The following is a 14,538-nucleotide window of genomic DNA, read 5'->3' as shown; positions in this document are numbered from 1 at the left end:
AGGAGCGGCGGCAGATGGGGCAACGCTGGCTGCGCATGGCTATGTGCATGGGATCACAGCGAGGAGATCCTCATGGTTACGCCTCACAGCATTGAAACCAGAGGCTCAAGCCAGAATCCTAAATCTTCCTTTTTCAGCCACGTCTCTTTGGAGCGAGTGCTGAAGAGGAGATGCAACGGATGAAGACCGAGTTAGACACCCTCAAAGCCGTGGGGCTTGAAAAGAAAAAGGAATTCCGGAAGAAGTTCCGTTCGAACAACAAGGGCTCTTCGAAGCAGAGGGTTCAAACCCCTCACTGGCAGAAAGGCCAGAACCAGCAAGGCCAACAAAAGTCGTAATACAAAGGCAAGCGCAATTCCAAAGGAAATGGAAATCAGCGCCAAGGCAACAACTTCAATAAAACTCAGCAGAAGCAATGAGCCTTCACTTCGCCCAGCGCCGTTGTCCACTCCAGTGGGGGGAAGCATTGCGCATCACAGGACAGAGTAGCAGGTCATTACAAAAGATCAATGGGTGTTGTCTACGCTGCAGAATGGGTACTGTCTTCGTTTCCATCGTCTACCTCCACCCGTTCCTCCGATGTCAACGTCAAGCCACCAGCTACAAAGGTTAAAGAAAGAAGTAGCGACACTCCGCAAAAAAGAAGCCATCGAGAGAGTTCCGGTGGCCCAAAGGGGGAAAGGAGTGTACTCGAGGTATTTTCTGGTCAGAAAAAAGGGCCAAAAGGAGGAATACAGGCCCATTCTGGACTTGAGAACACTCAATCTGCATGTACGAAAAGGAAAGTTTCGCATGTTGGCGCTTCACCAAATATATCCACATCTCAGGAAGGGGGATTGGATGTGTTCGATGGACCTTCAAGATGCGTATTTTCATATCCCAGTACGGCCCGATCACAGGAGATTCCTTCGATTCTGGGTGGGGACCTCCCACTACCGTTCAAAGTCCTTCTGTTTGGGTTGAAGTCGGCTCCCAGGGTGTTCACGAAGTGTGTCGCAGTGGTGGCGGCAGCTCTACGCCGCAGGGGAGTCTTTGTATACCCATACTTAGACGATTGGCTGTTGAAAGGTCCAACTCCAGGCAATGTAAGGAATCAATTCCAGACATGCATAGAACTTTGTCAGCGTCTAGGCCTGCATGTCAACTACAGCAAGTCTGTCTCTCAACCCACTCAGAAGATCCACTTCCTAGGAGCTCTGCTAGACTCCGAAGTAGGAAAAGTGCTTACTTCGGAGGAGAGACAGTTTACGATAGCGCTCAAGTGCCAGCAAATTCTTCGCCACAGGTCTCAAAGTGCAGAAGATAGCCTCACTCTTAGGGTCGATGGCTTCCTGCATCTTCCTAGTACCGAATGCCAGACTTCGGATGCGTCCTCTTCAGCAGGATCTGGAGGACAAATGGGACCAGCATTCAGATCGATGGGACGATCAGATCACTTTCTCAGAGGTAGCTCAATCTTCCCTCCAGTGGTGGACAAAGAGACAGAACATGCAGGTGGGAGTTCTCTTCCATCAACCTCCTCCTACTCAAACGATCATCACAGACGCATCGTTGCAAGGCTGGGGGGCGCACATGGGTCCTCTACAAGTGCAGGGTCTGTGGTCTTCCAAAGAAAGCACTTATCACATCAACTTGCTGGAATTGAGAGCGGTCCACCTGGCTCTCAAAGCGTTCCTTCCCTCGCTTCAGAAGGAAATGGTTCTAGTACAGACGGACAACACCACCACGATGTACTATTTGAACAAGCAGGGAGGAACCCGCTCAAGGACGCTGTCTCTGGAAGCTCAGCGCATCTGGCATTGGCTTCTGGCTCGCAAGTTGTCTGTTCAAGCAGTCCACCTCCCGGGAGAGCAGAACGTGAGGGCGGACGCACTAAGTCGGCACTTCGAAGACAAAGAAGACTGGGTTCTCAACGACAAAGTGCTAGAAGACATTTTCCAGTCATGGGGTCGTCCTTCCATAGATCTCTTCGCGGACGACGTAAACAGCAAATGCCTAAGCTTCGCCTCCAGGTTCTATTGACCAGGAACAAGAGGGAATGCTCTTTTAATCGACTGGTCAGGGCAATTCGTGTACGCCTTTCCACCCCTTCCGCTGATCCTGAAGGTGGTGAGCAAGCTGAACCACTCGTGCACAACAATGATTCTGATTGCCCCCCGACTGGCCGAGGCAATGGTGGTACACGGACCTACTTCACCTGTCAGTGTCTCCTCACAAAAGGCTTCCATGCAGGCCGGACCTGTTATCGATGATGAACGGGAGGATTCACCATCCCAACCTTCCGTCACTGAACTTGGCAGCATGGCTCCTGAGGTCATTCAGTACGGCCATCTAGGACTGCCACAGGACTGCATGTCCATTCTGAGAGAAGCACGACGTCCTTCCACAAGACATTCTTATGCATGCAAGTGGAAGAGGTTCTATATGTGGTGCATGCAGAATGGTCACAATCCGGTGAAGTCAGGAAGAAGCAGTTCTTCCATACTTGTTGTACCTGACTAAAGCAGGTTTGAAGTTTAACTCCATTAAGGTGCATTTAGCCGCTATAACAGCTTATAGGCGATCACCTTCACAGACTTCTTTTTTCCAGCTTCCAGAAGTAAAAGATTTCCTGCAAGGTCTGAAAAAGGTGTACCCTCCTGTACGGCCTCCTTCTCCGCCCTGGGAGCTGAACCTAGTACTATCAAAATTGATGGGCCCACCTTATGAGCCCATACATAAAGCTACTTTACAGCATATTTCCTGGAAAGCGGCTTTTTTGGTAGCGATTACGTCAGCCCGTAGGGTGAGCGAAATTCAGGCCCTCTGTACTAAAGAACCGTATACAGTGTTTCATTTAAACAGAGTGGTGCTCAGAACGCACCCTTCTTTCCTGCCGAAAGTGGTATCAGATTTTCATGTCAATCAGTCTATCTCTTTACCCACTTTCTTTCCTAATCCCTCTACTCCAGCTGAGAGGGCGTTACACTCTTTGGACCTGAAAATGGTTTTAAAGTTCTATCTGGACAGGTCCAAGTCTATTCGACATTCTGATCAATTGTTTGTTAACTACGGATCGATCAGAACTGGTCATGCAGCGTCGAAACGTTCCATTTCCAGGTGGATCGTTTCGTGTATCAAGCTTGCTTACCAATTGGCGCAGAAACCTCTGGGGGGTACTCCTAAAGCGCATTCCACTAGAGGTAGAGCGGCCCCGGCGGCTTACCTGCATGATGTGCCCATGTCTGAGATTTGTAAAGCGGCGACCTGGAGGTCTGTCCATACATTTACCAGACATTACTGTCTAGATTCTGACACGAGAGCAGATACCTAGGTGGGCCAGGCCTCCCTGAGGAATCTGTTTAACAGCTGAGTATTTGGCTGTTATGATTTGGTTGGGTCATGTTCTTCTCATTTACCTGCAGGTGGTTGATGGGCTTGCTATTCTATTCAGTGCTTATGACTATTGATGAGGATCCCCTGGAAGAGAAGGATAAGTTACTTACCTGTAATCCTAGTTCTCTTCCAGGGGTATCCTCATCAAAGTCATAAGCAACCCACCCGCCTCCCCAGGTAAATGAGATTTGGTACTATTTCAATCTTGTGGTTGAGCCCTGTCTTCAGGGTTATGCAAAGAACTGACCTAACTGTCACCCCTGAGGCATGATGGGAAGCCTGGGGTCATGGCTGCCTTAAAGGCACGGTGCCAGTTTTTGTTGAAAATGGTTTCATTTTCTATGCTATTGTTTTTACAATGGAGCCTGAGGGCTAACAATGTCAATTTACAAGCAATTTTCAGGATTTATGAGTGGTCTACTCATTAAAACACAAAGTTCAAAGGTTATTTGACCTAATGTCTTTTCTTTCCTTTTGCTTCCTAACTAATTGCAGTGCATGTATATGTGTTTACATTGTTTTAGCCTCAGTTATGGAACTGCATTGGTGTGAGAAAAATAATATATGTACATAGATATATGTGGAGCGAGATATGTGTTTTTTACATATATATTTTTATATTGTTTCCGGGGTCCCGCACATGGGCGGGAATATTCAGTGCTTATGACTTTGATGGGGATACCCCTGGAAGAGAACTAGGATTACAGGTAAGTAACTTATCCATATTGATAATTCACACTCAACACTTGGGGTCACAAGACATAATGTCAAAAGTCATGAAATCCGTAATGGAATCCCAACGGCAATGGCCTACAGATTACATGAAACATTAAGACTTCAGAGCCAAACCATATACCAAAAAACATTCTGTACCAGCGTGAACAAAGTTGAACTTCAAAAAAAGGCCAAAAGTAAATCGGGTTGATACTATATGTAACCAGACATGGCAACCATCCCGATTCAGGTGGGAGACTACCGATCTGAAGGCTAGTCTCCCACCTCATCTAGAAACCCGATGCCCCCCCCCCCTGCATAGTCCCGGTAGTTTTTACTATAGCAGAGCCCGCCCCAAAAGCTATTGGTTTAAATGTGAGCTTGGGTGAGCCTAGGGTTGAGAACTCCGGAAACAAATCATTTTCCTGCCTCCTATGCCCTGTGTAATTAGTATCTCTAGCGGGCTTCACCACAGCAGGCATTTCTTTGAGAGAGACAGGCTTGAAGTACTGCACTGCCGGTAACCAGCTCCTGCAGGCCAGTGCACAATATTGCCAAGCTCCCAGTCACTGCTATAGCCTGCACCTGATACAGGTTAAGAAGTCAAGGTAAGAAAAAATAACATTCAGTAAAACCGAGAAAGATGTGTTCCAACTCTGTTTTTGTTTGAACACTTTGTAAACTGCCAACAATAAAATGTTGATGCCAGTCTTGATTCACGCACGCTTTAATCTCCCTCTCCAAGAATTACCTCAGACATCAAAGCTTAACGCTTTGTCCTTAATTCTTGAAGGGGGAGACAGAAGCATGTGATGGGAATCAACATTTTTATTTTTGCCAGTTTTACATATTATTGCACCTAAAAACAGAGTCTAAAACTCTATTTTGTTGGCCAAAACGAAATGCTGATTTTCCCCATACTCATGTTGTGGTGTTAGGGCCAGAGATGCAGAAACCAGTTTCAAGTCCTGGAGTTGGCTTATCATCCTGTGATTGTGGGCAAATAACGTAATCTCCCTATAAACAATGAGTGGTCATATTGTGTAATGTAATTGGTGCTCATGTAAAGCACTCCAGTACCTTCAGGTCGGTTCTGCTATGTGAAAAAGGAACAACAAGGTAAAAACAAAGCATTAATGTAAGTAAAGACTGTTTAGTGCCTGATGTGTAAAATGGCTTGTCTGTTTAAATTGTGATCTTGGACAAATACTTTATTTCACCCAAACTTTTTGTGAGAGGCTGGCCCGTTATATGATGTCCACTTATGTAAGTGGGCACCTTGCACCAGTGCAGACAACCCCATACAATGGTTTTAGAGGTCTTAGACCACATTAGAAAGCTCTTAAAGTGGTAGGTGTGGAGAGCAGCTTTAAGGCTTAGTCCAGAGGAGAGTAACACAGCTTGTTTTACCAGTATGCAATCTTATAGGTATAGATTGGATGAAAAGAACTGCACAAGGTACTTATAAAAATATGTATTTATTATACAGTACTCTCTAATACACACACATATCTCCTACCCTGAGATAAATACAATGCACACAATACATAGCGGAAGAAATTATGTAAGTTGCACAGAATACACAGTGGGCCCCAGGGCGGGACCAAAATATATATGAAGAAAGTGGTATAAGAATCACGACTTGAGTTGACACACAGTCAAGAGGACATAGAATTGCTGGGGACCCAAGAAACCACACAAGGTACGTAGATCGGGATCCCATGGAGAGTGTGTGCAGTGTGCGAACACAACCTCAGTCTCCCTATAATTCAGTGTGTTTAGAAGTGCACAGTGCAAACAGTGCTATAATGTGCTCTCTCCACCTCCTCTTCATCACCAGCTCATCTTCCAGGTATACAGATTAGTACTTTAGTGCTACAGACTGTTACAGGTATTGACTCAGATTACAACGAGAACACAACTAGTGTACTGTGGGCAAAAGCATCTCTTTGTAATTTGATGCCTTCTTCATTACCCCCTTGCATTTGTCATGGTCTTTTCTTCTAGATGTATTGGCTTATATAGTTTCTCCCATTATGTTGACTTGTCATGCATTGATTAAATTAATACATTTGACTGTCTTCCTGGAAGTGAGCATGCTACATTCTACTTACAGGTGTATGTATGACCTATTTCTATAAAACCGAAGTTATTTCTTGAAGACGGTAAAAAAAATCTCTTCCAGTGAGTAGCAGCCGCTCCATTAGGGCGTAGGAGCGCCGCCCCACTTGCAGTGCAAGAAGCAGAAAATAAAATGATATTTTAAACACCACTGTGTTTACTGCTTCTCGCGCTGCGAGAAAGCAGAAGGCAGTGGTATCCCTGGTTGGGGGCGGGTGGGAGGATATGCCTGGCTGGGGGCGGCGAGTCGGTGAGGAGTGGCTTGCACCACTCTGAACCCCGTGACTGCAGTCATGCGCACTCTACAATTTCTCTGTGTTCCGTGGCCTGTGAAACTTGTTCAATGAGCTGCTACAGTGTACACAGTGCCGGGCTAGCTAGACACTCTAGTTACGCATTGCAACTCATCCATGCAAATGGGCTATTTGCCAGACATTTTGTTTGTACCACGTGTTGCGCCCCACAAAATTTTGTGGTAGCGTAGTTGGCTGTTCCCTGCACTGTGCCTCCGGACGTGCCTCCCTCCAGCCCATCTAACTTTGCCACATGTTGGTGTGGTGTCAGAGCAAAATGGGTGATTTATTTCCACACGCAAATCCGACACGGAATGGGCAGAGTATGCCACCTCAGACGGCAAAGCCTGGTTTCAGGAAAACATTCATGACCTCTTGTCTGGTTTTATGTTTGTCTCCAGTATGCTGTTCCCACCGAGGGTACAATACCACCACATTGAGACAAAACACAAGCTGGTTTCCGAATGTATGTATGTATGTATGTATAGGCGTTCTTATATAGCGCTATAACTGTCACCCGACGGGCATCCTGGCGCTTAGACTATTATGACACAGAACAAGATTTTACCAGCTTCCAATCTATTTACATTGTTCTGGGGTACAGGTGGGTCTTTAACGCTTTTTTAAAGGTGGAGAAATCTTCCAGGCCCCTTAGAACTAACGGTAGAGAATTCCACAGCCTCGCTGCGGTAATCCTGAAGGATCGTCCACCCATCCGGGTCCTCTGGAACTTGGGTACTACTACCAAGTGAGCTGAGGCTGACCGGAGTTATCTTGAAGGAATGTACCATGAAAAGAGATCCTGCAAAGGGGCCGGACCTTGACTGTGTAAAGCTCTAAAAACCAGACATAGAGCCTTAAAGTTCACTCGTTGAGAGATTGGGAGACAGTGGAGGTCCCTGAGTGCCTTAACAGAAGAGTCCGAGCGACGTCGCGAAAGTGCCAGTTTGGCAGCAAATTTCTGTATTCGTTGGAGTTTTCCTAGCACAGTAGTTGGGGCCCCCAGCAGCAATGCGTTGCAATAGTTGAGACGACTTAAAATCATGCTCCGCACTACCTCTGGTCTAGCCTGTGCCGGAAGCAAGGGTAGGATCTTTCTCAAGGATCCAAGTAGAGACATACACGTAGCCACCGTTTTATTTACTTATGTGTCCAGCTGTAGGTCGGAACTAAACATTACCCCCAGATTCCGAACCGAATCAGCAGGCAAACTAGTGCCTTGGAAGTCGGGAGGCCAAAACCCCTTTGGTAGGGGTCTGGGGATCCGGTCCATGGAGCAATGTAGTACCTCGGTTTTCGAGCTGTTGAATTGGAGGGAGTTATTCCCCAACCATTCTGCCGTAGTACACATGCATCGATGGAAAACCTCCTGTGACACCCCGCCCTTACCTTCAAACGAGAAGATAAGTTGGGTGTCATCGGCATAGTTGGTGACTGTTATGCCAAACGACTTGATCAGCGTGATCAGGGGGCGGAGGTACAGATTGAAAAGGATAGGGCTGATGGCTGAGCCCTGGGGTACTCCCTGTCCAACCCTCTTGATGTTCGATTGAAAGGGTGGCAGTGCAACTACCTGGTGCCTTTGATCGAGATATGACACCAGCCATTCAAGGGCCAAGCCCGACACCCCAGCCTCTGTCAATCTCCTGATCAGAATTGCATGGTTGACCGTGTCGAATGCGGCCGACATGTCAAGCAGCACTAGAAAGGCTGCTTGACCCTGGTCGGCCCGCGTCCGAAGGTCATCCAGAACAGTCACCAGTGCCGACTCTGTCCCATGTGCCGGTCGAAACCCAAACTGAGCCACATCCAAACCATCATTTATCTCAAAGTTGAAGAGATGTTTTATGGCCAATTTCTCTAAGATTTTGATAGGGAATGGCAAGAGGGAGATGGGCCTAAAGTTGGCTTGGCATGTGGGGTCCAGATTCTCCTTTTTAAGCAGTGGAGAGACCACCACCAATTTCCAGCAGTCTGGCACCCTTGCTGAGCCAGAAACCGGTCCCCGGGAGCTTGTTTCCTTCCCAGTGTAAGAATTGGCTTTTGTAGTTTGGTTTGCCCTGTTCCCATCATGCACTGGGACAGGAACAGACTAATTTGCATACAGCCAGGTTCTGAAACTGGGATGGTGCAGTGAGCTAAAAAACGGTGTTGGATCTAGCCCTGATCTCTTGACTGGGTGAGAGCTTTCTGCTTAATTCAGAGACTCTGTCCCTCACCACCCCTTGTTGTAAATATTTTTGTCCACCCTAAGCGTGGAAGGGTATTCTCAGATGTGAGACCCTTGCTCATTGCACCATCAGGATTCAAGCAAACCGGGCCGAAGACGGCTGTAATGCCAGAAACCGGTCCCCGGGAGCTTGTTTCCTTCCCAGTGTAAGAATTGGCTTTTGTAGTTTGGTTTGCCCTGTTCCCATCATGCACTGGGACAGGAACAGACTAATTTGCATACAGCCAGGTTCTGAAACTGGGATGGTGCAGTGAGCTAAAAAACGCTGTTGGATCTAGCCCTGATCTCTTGACTGGGTGAGAGCTTTCTGCTTAATTCAGAGACTCTGTCCCTCACCACCCCTTGTTGTAAATATTGAGGTGAGAGACTGGCAGCAGATGGAAAATAGTGGGGGAAACAGCTCTTCACAACAGAGTTTCCAGAATCTGGGTGGTAAAGGATCAGAGGGTGAGCCAGAAGACACCCCATCAGCCAAAGAGCAAAAGTCCTCAAAAGATGGTAGAGGGAAGTTGCTCAGCTCACCTGATTTAGTACACTCCTTCCCATTCTCTGGCGAGATGGAGTCGTATGCAGTACCGCCAGTTGAGGGGGAGAGATTGTTTAAGATGTTGGTAATCTTGTCCTCAAAGGCTTGTGCTAGCGAGTCGCAGAGAGCTTGTGAGGCCGGGATGGCATTTTTGGTGCAGCCAGGATGGGCCAAGTCCTTTACGATCCTAAATAAGGCCTGAGATTTGTTTACGTCTGCCAGCAAAGATTCTTCTAAAAATCTGGCTTTGGCCAGCTTGATCTGGGGTTTATAGGATGCCAGCGCTTGTCTAAAGAGGACTCTGTGTGATTCCAGGTACTGTTTCCTCCAGGTCCGCTCAGCCTGTTTGGCATTGGAGCTTAAGCTGCCGAAGTTCTTCCGAGTACCATGGCATGGCGAGATTAGTCCTATCTTTGATTTTCCGCAGCGGGCCAAGGAATCCAGAGAAGTAGAGATTTGCTGACAGAAAGTCTCATAGCTCTCATTCACATTCACTCCCAATACAAAGCCCTCAGGCAGCAGAGAAGGCAGAATGGTTTGTTTGAGGAGTCTGGACCATTGTCTCCCCATTCTAGTGCTCGCCGCACTCCCTTTCTTTAAGAAGGCGCTAGTGCACGAGAGGGAGAACTGGACAAGGGCGTGGTCCGTCCAACACTGAGGCAGGACGTCAAGTATTGAAGTACGACCAGCATCAGCAAAGAGTAGATCAAGAATTTGGCCCTTTGAGTGGTTTTGGAGAGTACTAGTTGTTCTAGCTCAATGTTATGACAAGCTTGTACCAGTTCTTCGTAGGTCGTCTTGGTCGATCCTTCTGACCACAGATTAAAGTCCCCCAACACCATCAACTTTGTGTGGGAATGGGAGAGATCATATACCAAATCTATGAGCTCAGGAACGGCCGATAGCGGGCTAGCCGGGGGTCTATAACATAGTAGACCCATAAGTAGCACACCTCCAAGGTCCTTGATGGAAAAGCCCAGTGTTTCGCACCCAGCAATAGCCTTGACGTTAAGCTGTGTGAGGTGTAGAGTCTGTCTGAAGATTATACCAATTCCACCTCCTCTGCCTCCCACCCTAGGATTATGCATTATTTTGAAGCCCGGGGGACAAGCTGTCCCCAGTTCCACCGAACTAGTCGGTGTTGTCAACGTCTCTGTCATGAAGAGTACGTCAAGATGGTAAGACTCGATAAGTAACGCGATCTCATCAGTGTTTGAGTGAGCGCACATTCAACAGCCCACAGGACAAGGTAGCTGGGTGCTTACTGGAGGAGTTGTACTTTTGGTTACTAACTGAACCAGGGTTGATACATAAAAGTTCATCGCGGGAATAAGAATAGAGGGGAACATCTAGGTTCCGAGAGGTAGTATTTTCGGCGCCCGGCGCGTCCCGTGCGCGAACGGGCGCAAATGGGCTTACCTCTGGCACACCTCCGGCGCTCCCGCTGCGCGCCTACGCTGCGCGCTTTTGGGGCTGCCATCATTTATAGCCGTAGACGCAAGAGTTCTGTAGTGCGATCACTAGACCCCCCAACCAAGATGGCACCAGCAATCACTTACAAAGTGAAACCCCTTCTAGAACGGATGCCACAAATACAATTTAAAGGGTTTGTGTGTGCGTGACTAGGTTGGGTGTATTTATTCCTTTTATATATGGTAGTTTAGGTCTATGTCTTATTTAGGGTGATGGCTTTTCTTCCATTTCAAGCTGAATTTGATTTATTTAAATTTGTATTTACTTTACTAATGTTTGCCTTTCTGCTGTTAGTGTTATATCCTGTCTACATTGGTTTTCAGAGTGTTTCTCTTGCAGTGCATGTGAGTGACTTACTCCAAGGCTTGGCTGGAGTGAATTTGAGCCTGTCTGGGCAGTGGTACTGCTTGAATAGATGTAGGTGTAACTTATGAGCACTGAGTCTGCCTTACACTTTTGTAACAGTGGTTATACATATTCATGGCCCTCCTGTTCCCCCTTACTTTTTGTACTTTTTCCTACTTTTCTCCCACTTTGTAGTAGGTATTGTTCATTTTTCTGACACTCCCCCGCCCTGGCTACTCTCACACATACTGCAAAGTAGTAGGTCTACATGTGCCTGGGTTCTACTTGTAGTGGTAGGAGCCCTCCGAGAAATACAGCAGATTGAGGTGAAAATCTACAGGGTGGAATTTGGCAAATAGCACTTCGTTATTTGAGATGTAGTACTACAATAGTAGTATTCTGAAACTCGCAAATTGCCTTGTAAATTGAGCCTATTGTTTATAGTTTCAACAGTCGTAGTCTCTATGGCCCAAACGTACATTTTATCTTTGACTGTGAGAGGCAATTGGAACAATTAAAGGACAGTCGCACAAAGCAAATGTGCGCCTTCATCTAAAGCAGTTCTGAATCACCTTCGGGTCGGGTTCCCACTCAAAACACTAACACTCTTTGAAGTGCAGAGTGACTCTGCACTTCAAAGAGTGTTAGTGTTTATAGAGAGAACACAGACTGGTGCAGAAAATGTTTCTCACTCTGAAACTACATGCCCACCCACATGTGATGCACCTCTGAAAATCATACACCCTGAGTGGCAGCTCTGGGTCTAGCTTCAAAAACATAACAATTTAAATGTTTGACGCTAGACCCTGCTGGCACACAGCGTGTATATTGCTCAGAGGTGTGTGGCACTGGCAGAGCCTAGCTTCAGAAACATTTCTGTCTACATGTTGTTATAGGTCATCCCTTTATTAATGTAATAACTGCATTTTCACAATTGCTTTATTAACCTTCTTGCTTCTCAAATTTGCTTGAAAATGCACCATTTACCCAATCTTTTTTCAAAAATTTCTTGGGGGAGAACCCCCACGAACCCCCCCTTAAAATGTTCGGGCTCGCGCCCGAACCATAGTGCACTCCAACAAAGTTTATGCCCCACCACTATCAAATGAAACCAGCCACCGATGCCTGCGATACATTTTGTGTTAAATCAGACAAGTTTCCTGTTACGTGTCATTCAGGTCTTTCCAGCCACGCATATTTCTCCCTCTTCTCAAAGTTGAAATGTTGCCATGTATGTATGTAAAGTCAGATGACCAATTCTCAACTTACATGCCGCACGTCATGGAGAAGTCGGATGGGAGAGACGAGCCCGGTTAGGGGACTCCTAACTTTTTTCGACCAGAAGTAGTGGCAAGTAATGATGGGAATTGTAGTTCCCGCTCATAAATCTGCTTGGGGCTCTCAAAACGAATTTTTTTATAGCAAAGGGAGAATCGGTGTATCTTAAATGTTGGCATAGGGAGTAATAAATCCAACCAGGAAACACAAAGAACTAAAGAGAATACAATGGAATTTGTTTTAAATGGAGATCGCATTTAAACAACTCCCATCAACGATCATGGAATAAATAACTGTACTCCGGACCAGATGTTGATATTCTAAACAGTGTATTTGTATATATGAAAAGGCATGATAAGTTATGTAATAGTTATCCTATAGGTCCACTCAATGAATTCGGTGCAGTGCAGTTTTATAAGAAACACCAGGGAATGTTATCATTGAGAACCCGTACATGGCTACTCTACCTGAAAACCCATTGTTGTTCTATGCAGAAGTGGACTTTATCTAGAGGGCCCATCTCTCTAAAGTAGTAGGGTTTATCTAAAACCACCTACTTGATGTCTTCCTCAGTGTGTCCCATAGCAAAAACATTTTATCGTCCAAATACAGTGTTTCACACTTTTCCTAGCTTGTTTACACCGTCTTTACCCTGCTTAAAAGATAGATCTTCACAGTTTCTTTGAGGGAACTTGTTGGGTGTCAAAGTGGGTCCCACCCAGCATCCGGTTGGAGGCATGATTTCTGTTGCTGAAGTGAGACCAAGAACGAGGCTATTCTATTTTTTCCCCTTAGAGGCAGTGTGCATTTTTGTTTGCTCTTCCAATATTTCTGTTCACCAAAATAATTCACAGGAATTTCTGTCTATACAAAAAGTGCTGGCGTAGTGGCAGAAAAGGTAACTAATAAGCACTTAGAAAAAAATAAATCCCTAGCAAAAAGGTTGAAATTGAAGACCCTGTTGTGTCTAATACAACAGCACAAATTCAAGTTTTCACTTTTAATAGACCATTCTAAAAATACTAGTTTATTTTATTTTTTACATTTGTAGAGCGCACTGTTACCGTACGGCGTCCTGGCGCTGTGCTTTTACTTGTATTTACTAGTTTTGTATGCTGTGGGGGGGAAAAAAATCGATAAAAAATGCATTCAGCAGGTTAGATGGAGTGGTAAATCATAATAACCTCGAGTAGATGGTTGGATACTATGTGCGGAGATCGTTCTGACTGAGCCCTCAAATAGATGCCCTGAAGCTGCAGAATTTGGACCATAAATGAAGGTTCTAGCTGTATGCACATTTAAAAAGCATTCAATCCGTTCTTGCTCAGTAAGCCCAACCAACTACTGTGGTGCCAGTTCATACCATTCCATCAGATGATTTGAAATGCAAAATTTTCAGCCCACTGGTTTACTGACATTCCTCCTCAAATTGAGCCATTCACCACTTTTTTGCCGGTGAAAGAGTATGACTGGCTGTTTGTTTTATTGGTTATTGAAGTAACCTCTGGTGGCCATGTTTCAGATCCTGTAGTAGGAGTTTTCTTCGACTACCACCTTCCAATGTTGTTACTTAGTTATGCTCATTCAATCTTTCTCTGTGGCCTAAATATACTTTTGACTGTTTTGCATCCTAAATTGTCGTTGGTGTTTCACCATTATAGAAGTTTACTACTCTTCTAAATAATCTAATCTAGCAATCCTGGTTTCCTAGGCACATTAACCTTTCCTCAGTGTTTTCACATGGTGACCCCTGTCCCAGTTGCCTCACCCACTCAACAGCACCGTGATGAGGCATCCTGTTTGTAATCTTAATCTAATCAACTTTTTTTAGGAAAAAAACACTGTTACGTCATAGTTTTTTTCCCCTACTAAACACATTATAAAGCTGTTTCATTTAAGCTCTTGCTAAGCGGGCAACAATGGAGCATGGAAAGTGGTCAGTTGACAGTCGACTCTTAGAAAAGTCACAAAGTGCCTGAGCTGGGATGCCCTGGGTACAGCTTAGATTTACTGACCTACCAATTGAGTTTCTTAGGTAAGCCTGAGACTGCTGCATTAGAAGGGAAATTTAATCATTCCTGTTCTTATATTTGTTGAGTTTGAGTATATATTTCTGCATTATGTGAGCAATAAAGATATTACTTATGCATGGCAGCATCCGGCTCGAGGTGCAATGAAAGCAG

At 45.7% G+C, this 14,538-nt stretch overlaps 1 protein-coding gene across 1 annotated transcript in view; it reads left to right on the top strand.

Annotated features, from left to right (window-relative positions):
• Positions 1 to 14,538, top strand: part of PITRM1 (pitrilysin metallopeptidase 1) — a 354,406-nt gene that overhangs the window by 163,240 nt on the left and 176,628 nt on the right. The gene's annotated exons all lie outside the window — the stretch shown is intronic.

Source organism: Lissotriton vulgaris, chromosome 10 (assembly GCF_964263255.1).
Source record: "Lissotriton vulgaris chromosome 10, aLisVul1.2, whole genome shotgun sequence".
Lineage (NCBI taxonomy): Eukaryota > Metazoa > Chordata > Amphibia > Caudata > Salamandridae > Lissotriton > Lissotriton vulgaris.
Note: the sequence above shows the minus strand (reverse complement) of the source record. Positions and strands in the feature narration are given on the sequence as shown.